The sequence below is a fragment of the Pleurodeles waltl genome, chromosome 4_2, assembly GCF_031143425.1.
Source record: "Pleurodeles waltl isolate 20211129_DDA chromosome 4_2, aPleWal1.hap1.20221129, whole genome shotgun sequence".
Classification (NCBI taxonomy): Eukaryota; Metazoa; Chordata; class Amphibia; order Caudata; family Salamandridae; genus Pleurodeles; species Pleurodeles waltl.
In genome coordinates this window covers 935,513,605-935,519,604 of record NC_090443.1, presented here as the reverse complement: position 1 = coordinate 935,519,604, position 6,000 = coordinate 935,513,605, and the positions used below count along the sequence as shown (strand labels likewise).

General features: G+C 44.9%; 1 long non-coding RNA gene across 1 annotated transcript in view; it reads right to left on the bottom strand.

Moving 5' to 3' along the window:
• Positions 1 to 2,414: 2,414 nt before the first annotated feature.
• The window catches only part of LOC138293497 (uncharacterized), a 140,417-nt gene continuing 136,831 nt past the window's right edge, over positions 2,415 to 6,000 (bottom strand). Inside the window, exon 3 of the long non-coding RNA XR_011203021.1 lies at positions 2,415 to 2,508. This is a non-coding gene — a long non-coding RNA (uncharacterized lncRNA). The remainder of the gene's footprint in view (positions 2,509 to 6,000) is intronic.

Genomic DNA, 6,000 nt, shown 5'->3' with positions numbered 1-6,000 from the left:
TAGTAAGCATACCTCTAATCTTTTTACTATTGTCCGGTATATACGAGCAACAATGACGCTCGTTGAGCATCTTGCAGACTCTGCCGCTCTTTGCTAAAAGAATATCTAAAGCAAGCCGATTTTGAAGAGTCATAGCTCTTTCCACAGCAAGTTCAGTATCCATCAGGAGTATAGCCCCTTTAAAATTGGTCAGCATGTTATCCACAATAGTAGACAACTTTCGAATCTTTATGGAGTTTAAGATAACCCCTACTGAAGGAATTATGGCTCCAAATATGTCACCAACGACAGCAGCCGTTGTTTCTTGTTTTTGTCTAGCATGTTGTAATTCAGACATTTTAGGTATTTGCTTTAAGTCATCAATCTGGTAGATCTTTGGGAAGACTATCCCCAAATTACATGTCCCATACCATCCCTTAGGAAGACGGTAATAAGCATTAAGTCCACAGATATAATAGATCCCAGGGATCGCTGGATCCTGTCCATTTAACATGAATGTCCATTTACTCTGAAACAAAAACACATGCCTGCATTCACTCGTTCCCACAAATAAAGTGTCATGTTCAGATTTTGGCCTATATATACAAAGTCTACCTACATGTAGTGCATCTATAGCTAATTTGCCTTGCGTCTTTATTGCAGTGTAAACATAATAATTTGCATATGTGCATTTCTCTAGCCCCTTTTCTAGTCTCTCTTTCAATGCTTTGAGTCTATCATCAGTGTGATCTAAAAAGCTTTTCTCTACAGGTGTCAATAAGCAAGTCAGATTGTTGCGGTGTGCATAAGCTGTCCCAAATGTAAGTGTCGGTTCAAAGAACCCTCTAACTAATTTTATACTATGCTCCTTAGCTAACTTGTTCAGAAACTCAATCACTGGCACAAAAGAAAACACCACATATAAATTTGAATAAAAGTATTGCACATGCTCCTGATTATAGAATCTTGTTAGTAGTAAACTACAACTTATCCCGTAGTTAATGGAAGACTATGACAAGTGACCCCTTCTTGTACTGATGAAGGAATCTTTGAGCACACATAACAGTTTTTCGCATCCATGGTGTCAACATACTCATTCATCAAGCGATAGAAGACGTTAGTGGAGAGTTCCCCTTTTGAGTTAGTTCCCTCATGCAAGTGTTTTGTATCTTGCTCAAACTTTTCCCACGGTGTTAGTGTTGTAGTTTCGGGTTTTGAAGCATTGTTAGTCGCTTTCTTATCTAACCACGGCATTCCCACAATCACACCTACAATTATTATTGCACACACAATACCTAATATGAGGCTTAACCAACCACACACCTTACCCTTTTTGCTATTACTTCTTTTGTAAGCCATGATCTGTAAAGAATCAGATAGCAGAATAACTCAAAACAAAAAATCAACTTGAGGACAATATAAAAAGCAATTTTTTTTTTTTTTCAAAGTCTCTCTCTCTCTGCGGATATTTATAGCGTTTCGCTTACCCCAGGACCCTTTTTGTCAAATCAGGTTAGCAGCTTGTCATATTCGGTTTTTCAAAGTCAATTCAGGTTCGAGTGTCACATCCGGTAGTTTATAAGTCTTTTTCCTTAGTTATCAGCTCTCAAACTCAATTTCAATTTTAACAGTCTCTTGCTCTGTTTGAATTCAGGTACCGTAGTATTGGCCTGGTACTTCCCGATCAAAACAAAACGCTAAGAATTCTTGCTGCCATTCAGATGTCGTTGCATATGCCCATTCAGGACCTGCGTACCTTCTATATGCGACTCTCTTTCTTTTCAGCCTGCGTTCACTTTGCAATTCTCCTTCACTTAAATCCTCTATTCAGGTTGTATTGATTTCTTCCGCTATTGTTTCACCTGGTACGACCTTTTCTTTCGCAGCCAGCTTCTCTGGCCAGTTATCACTTTTGTGCGTCTTCTTTTTGCTGGACCTTTCAGGATGCTGAACAGCACCCTCCTCTTGTGCTATGGTGTTTTCTCTTGACGGGCCTGCAACTGGCTCAGGGGATGCCGGTGTGCTTTGACTTCTCTCTACTATTTCCCCTTCTTCTTCTTCTTCTGGGTCTGTAACAGGTTCAAGCTCTAACCCGTACCCGTCTACTTCTGGGAGAACCTCTCCTTGATTTAGTTCTCCTGCTGCCTCTACTGAGATAGGCTCACTGTCACCTCTCTCGGATCCGTTTACTGTTTGAGGGACTAGGCTGTCCTCAGTGGGCTCTCCGGTAGTCTCAGTTTCCCCTTGGCTGTTTTCCGGCCCTGAGACTTCCCTCTATGGAATTTCTGAGTTGGAAACTTCGAGTTCCTCATCAGTTGGACATGTTACCTTCTTTGTGTGACTGGCATGTATCCAGTTTGAAACGCCTGCACATTTCACAACAGTGGTTGTTGTCAATATTACTTGATATGGCCCCTTCCAATGCAGCTCCAAACACGACTTTCTCACGTGCTTCATGACAACCACCCAGTCACCGGTTTGCAGGTTGTGACCTGGATCACTGATCGGTGGCAATGTGTTGGCTTCCACCTGGTGGGGAAAAAGAGGAACCACATCAGCCAAACCTTTGCAGTAGTCCAACACTATATCATCTGTGATATTCACAGGAGCATTTGCGGGTACTGCGGGCAGCCTCATAGCTCTGCCCATCAATATCTCGTGGGGAGATAGTCCTGTCTTCTTATCGGGTGTGTTTCTCATCGACATCAGCACTAAGGGCAATGCATCTGGCCATTTCATATTGGTAGCTGCACACATTTTTGCCTTTCTCGACTTCAAGGTACCATTCATCTGTTCTACTAGTCCTGATGCTTCAGGACGGTAGCTACAATGCAGCTTCTGTTCAATGTCTAACGCAGCACACAAGAGCTTAATCACCTCATTGTCGAAGTGTCTGCCCCTATCTGATTCTAAAGAGACCGGAAAACCGAACCTTGGTATTAATTCTCTGAGCAACAGCTTTGCGACTGTGAGACTGTCATTTCTACGTGTGGGGTAAGCTTCAATCCAGTGGCTGAAAACACATACAATCACCAACACATACTTCAATCCTCCACAAACAGGCATTTCAATAAAATCCATCTGCATCTTGCTAAATGGACCACCAGCTCTCCCTATGTGGCTCAAAGTTACCGCAGTCCCTTTTCCTGCATTCATCTGTTGACAGATGATGCACCTGTGACAAGTAACCTCTGCGGCTTGTCTGAATTTCGGGTTAAACCAGTCAATTTTGAATAACCTGATCATTGCATCTCTCCCAAGATGTGCCTCTCCATGATAAAGCCTTGCAAATTGTGAGAGGAGGCTGTTTGGTAAAACTAACTTCCCCTCCTCTGAGACCCACAAGTCGTCAGCTCTTTGTACACATTGCATTCTCTGCCAGGAGCGTTTCTCTTCTTTGCTAACACAACCCTGCAGTGATTTTAACACATCTAATGTGTCAACAACTCTTAATGCAAAGCTCAAACATGTCTCATTTTCAGTTTGCGGTAACAATTCCCACTGATCCTTGAACGATATACAGTTCAATGCGCAAAACCTTGCGACTTGATCTGCATAACCGTTTCCCATTGACACAAAGGGGGTAATTCCGACCTCTGCGGGTGGCGGAAGCCGCCCGCCTGGCGGGAACTGCCAGAAGACCGCACCGCGGTCGAAAGACCGCGGCGGTCATTCTGAGTTTCCCGCTGGGCTGGCGGGCGACCGCCAGAAGGCCGCCCGCCAGCCCAGCGGGAAACCCCCTTCCATGAGGATGCCGGCTCCGAATGGAGCCGGCGGAGTGGAAGGGGTGCGACGGGTGCAGTTGCACCCGTCGCGATTTTCAGTGTCTGCTTGGCAGACACTCAAAATCTTGGTGGGGCCCTGTTAGGCATGGGCACTGCAGGGGCCCCCAGGGGCCCCACGACACCCGTTCCCGCCAGCCAGGTTCTGGCGGTCAAAACCGCCAGAGCCAGGCTGGTGGTAAGGGGGTCAGAATGCCCATGGCGGCGCTGCCTGCAGCGTCGCCATGGAGGATTCCCTTGGGCAGCGGGAAACTGGCGGGACACCGCTAGTTTCCAGTTTCTGACCGCGGCAGTACCGCTGCGGTCAGAATGCCCATGGGAGCACCGCCAGCCTGTTGGCGGTGCTCCCGCGGTCGTTGGCCCTGGCGGTCCATGACCGCCAGGGTCAGAATGACCCCCAAAGTCTTGTGACTTAACATGAGCATTGCATTTCACCACAGCAATTTCAAGAGGTAACTGAATCGCATGCAACAAATCCTTAATCTGTTCGCCATTTTTCACTGGGGAACCAGAAGAAGTCATGAAACCTCTCTGTGACCACAATTGGCCAAAATTATGTACAATGCCGAATCCGTATCTGCTGTCAGTATAAATAGTGACTTTCAGGTTCTCAGCTGCGTGGCATGCTTTAGTAAGGGCAATTAATTCTGCCACTTGTGCGGAATACACTCTCTCGAGCCAGGAAGCTTCAATAATACCAGCTACTGTACACACAGCATAACCGGCTCTCAGTATTCCGACTGAGTCTCTCAAACAGGATCCATCAACTAACATAATGCAGTCATTTTCTTTTAACTGCGTATCTTGAATGTCAGGTCGGGGTTTGGTACACAGTTCTGTTACCTCAAGACAGTCATGCTCCACCTCCTCCGAGTTACTAATCTCAGTACTTTCAACAGGAAGTAGAGTTGCTGGGTTCAATACAGTACATCTCTTTAAGGAGACATTCGGTGACCCCAAAATAATTGTCTCATATCCGGTAAGTCGGGCATTTGTCATGTGCTGAGTTTTAGTTTGGGTCAACAGAATTTCAACTGAATGTGGGACCATTACTGTTAAGGGATGTCCCATCATTATGCCTTCACACTGCTTGAGGATCTGACCAACTGCTGCAACTGCGCACAAACAACCCGGTAAGGCTGCTGCGACTGGGTCCAAGGTAGCTGAAAAATATGCTAAAGGACGGTTTGCACCTCCATGGACCTGTGTCAAGACAGACAAAGAACAAGCATCACGTTCATGACAAAACAGTAGAAAAGGCTTCGTATAATCAGGCATACCTAAAGCTGGTGCCCTACACATGCACTCTCTCAATTCGATGAATGACTCAAGCTCTTCTTTAGACAAGGCTATGGTACCGTTTTATCCTTAGTTTCTTTGCCTGTCAGCTTTATAAATGGTTTTGAGATAATTGAGAAGTTGGGAATCCACTGACGACAGTAACCCACCATTCCCAAAAACATTCTGACATCTCTCTTTGTTGTCGGGGGGTTCATATGTAATATAGCTGTCACCCTCTCCTTTGATATTCTCCTGGACCCCTTTTCAATCAAGTGTGCTAAGTACTTCACCTCTTTCTGACAGTACTGCAGCTTCTTTGGGGACACTTTATGGCCATTCTTTCCCAAATGGTTCAGTAAGGCAATTGTGTCATATCTACAGTCGTCTTTTGTTCTGGACGCAATCAGCAAATCGTCAATGTACTGTACCAGAGTCGAACTAAAAGGCAGTTCTAGTGACTCCAAGTCCTTCTTCAATATCTGATTGAAGATGGAAGGTGACTCAGAAAACCCTTGAGGAATTCTGCAGCAACTGTACACCTTGTCCAGGAATTTGAAACTGAATAAAAATTGGCTGTCCTCATGAAGAGGCACCGAAAAGAACGCTTATGACAAATCTACAACTGTGAACCATTCTGCATCACACGGAACCTGAAACATAATCACTGCTGGATTTGGCACTATAGGGCAACATTTTACCACAATCTCATTTATTTTCCTCAAATCCTGCACAATTCGAACCTTCCCACAATGCTTTTTCAGACCCATTATTGGTGAATTACATGGACTGCCCAATACCTCTTTCAGAACTCCTTGCTTTACAAAATCCGCAATTATTTGTGACACCTGAATAAGGACATCTTGTGCCATGTGATATTGTGATACCTGAGGAAACACTGCATTTGGCTTCACTTGCACTTTAACTGGTTCCACTCCTTTTATCAGTCCCACTTCTTTTC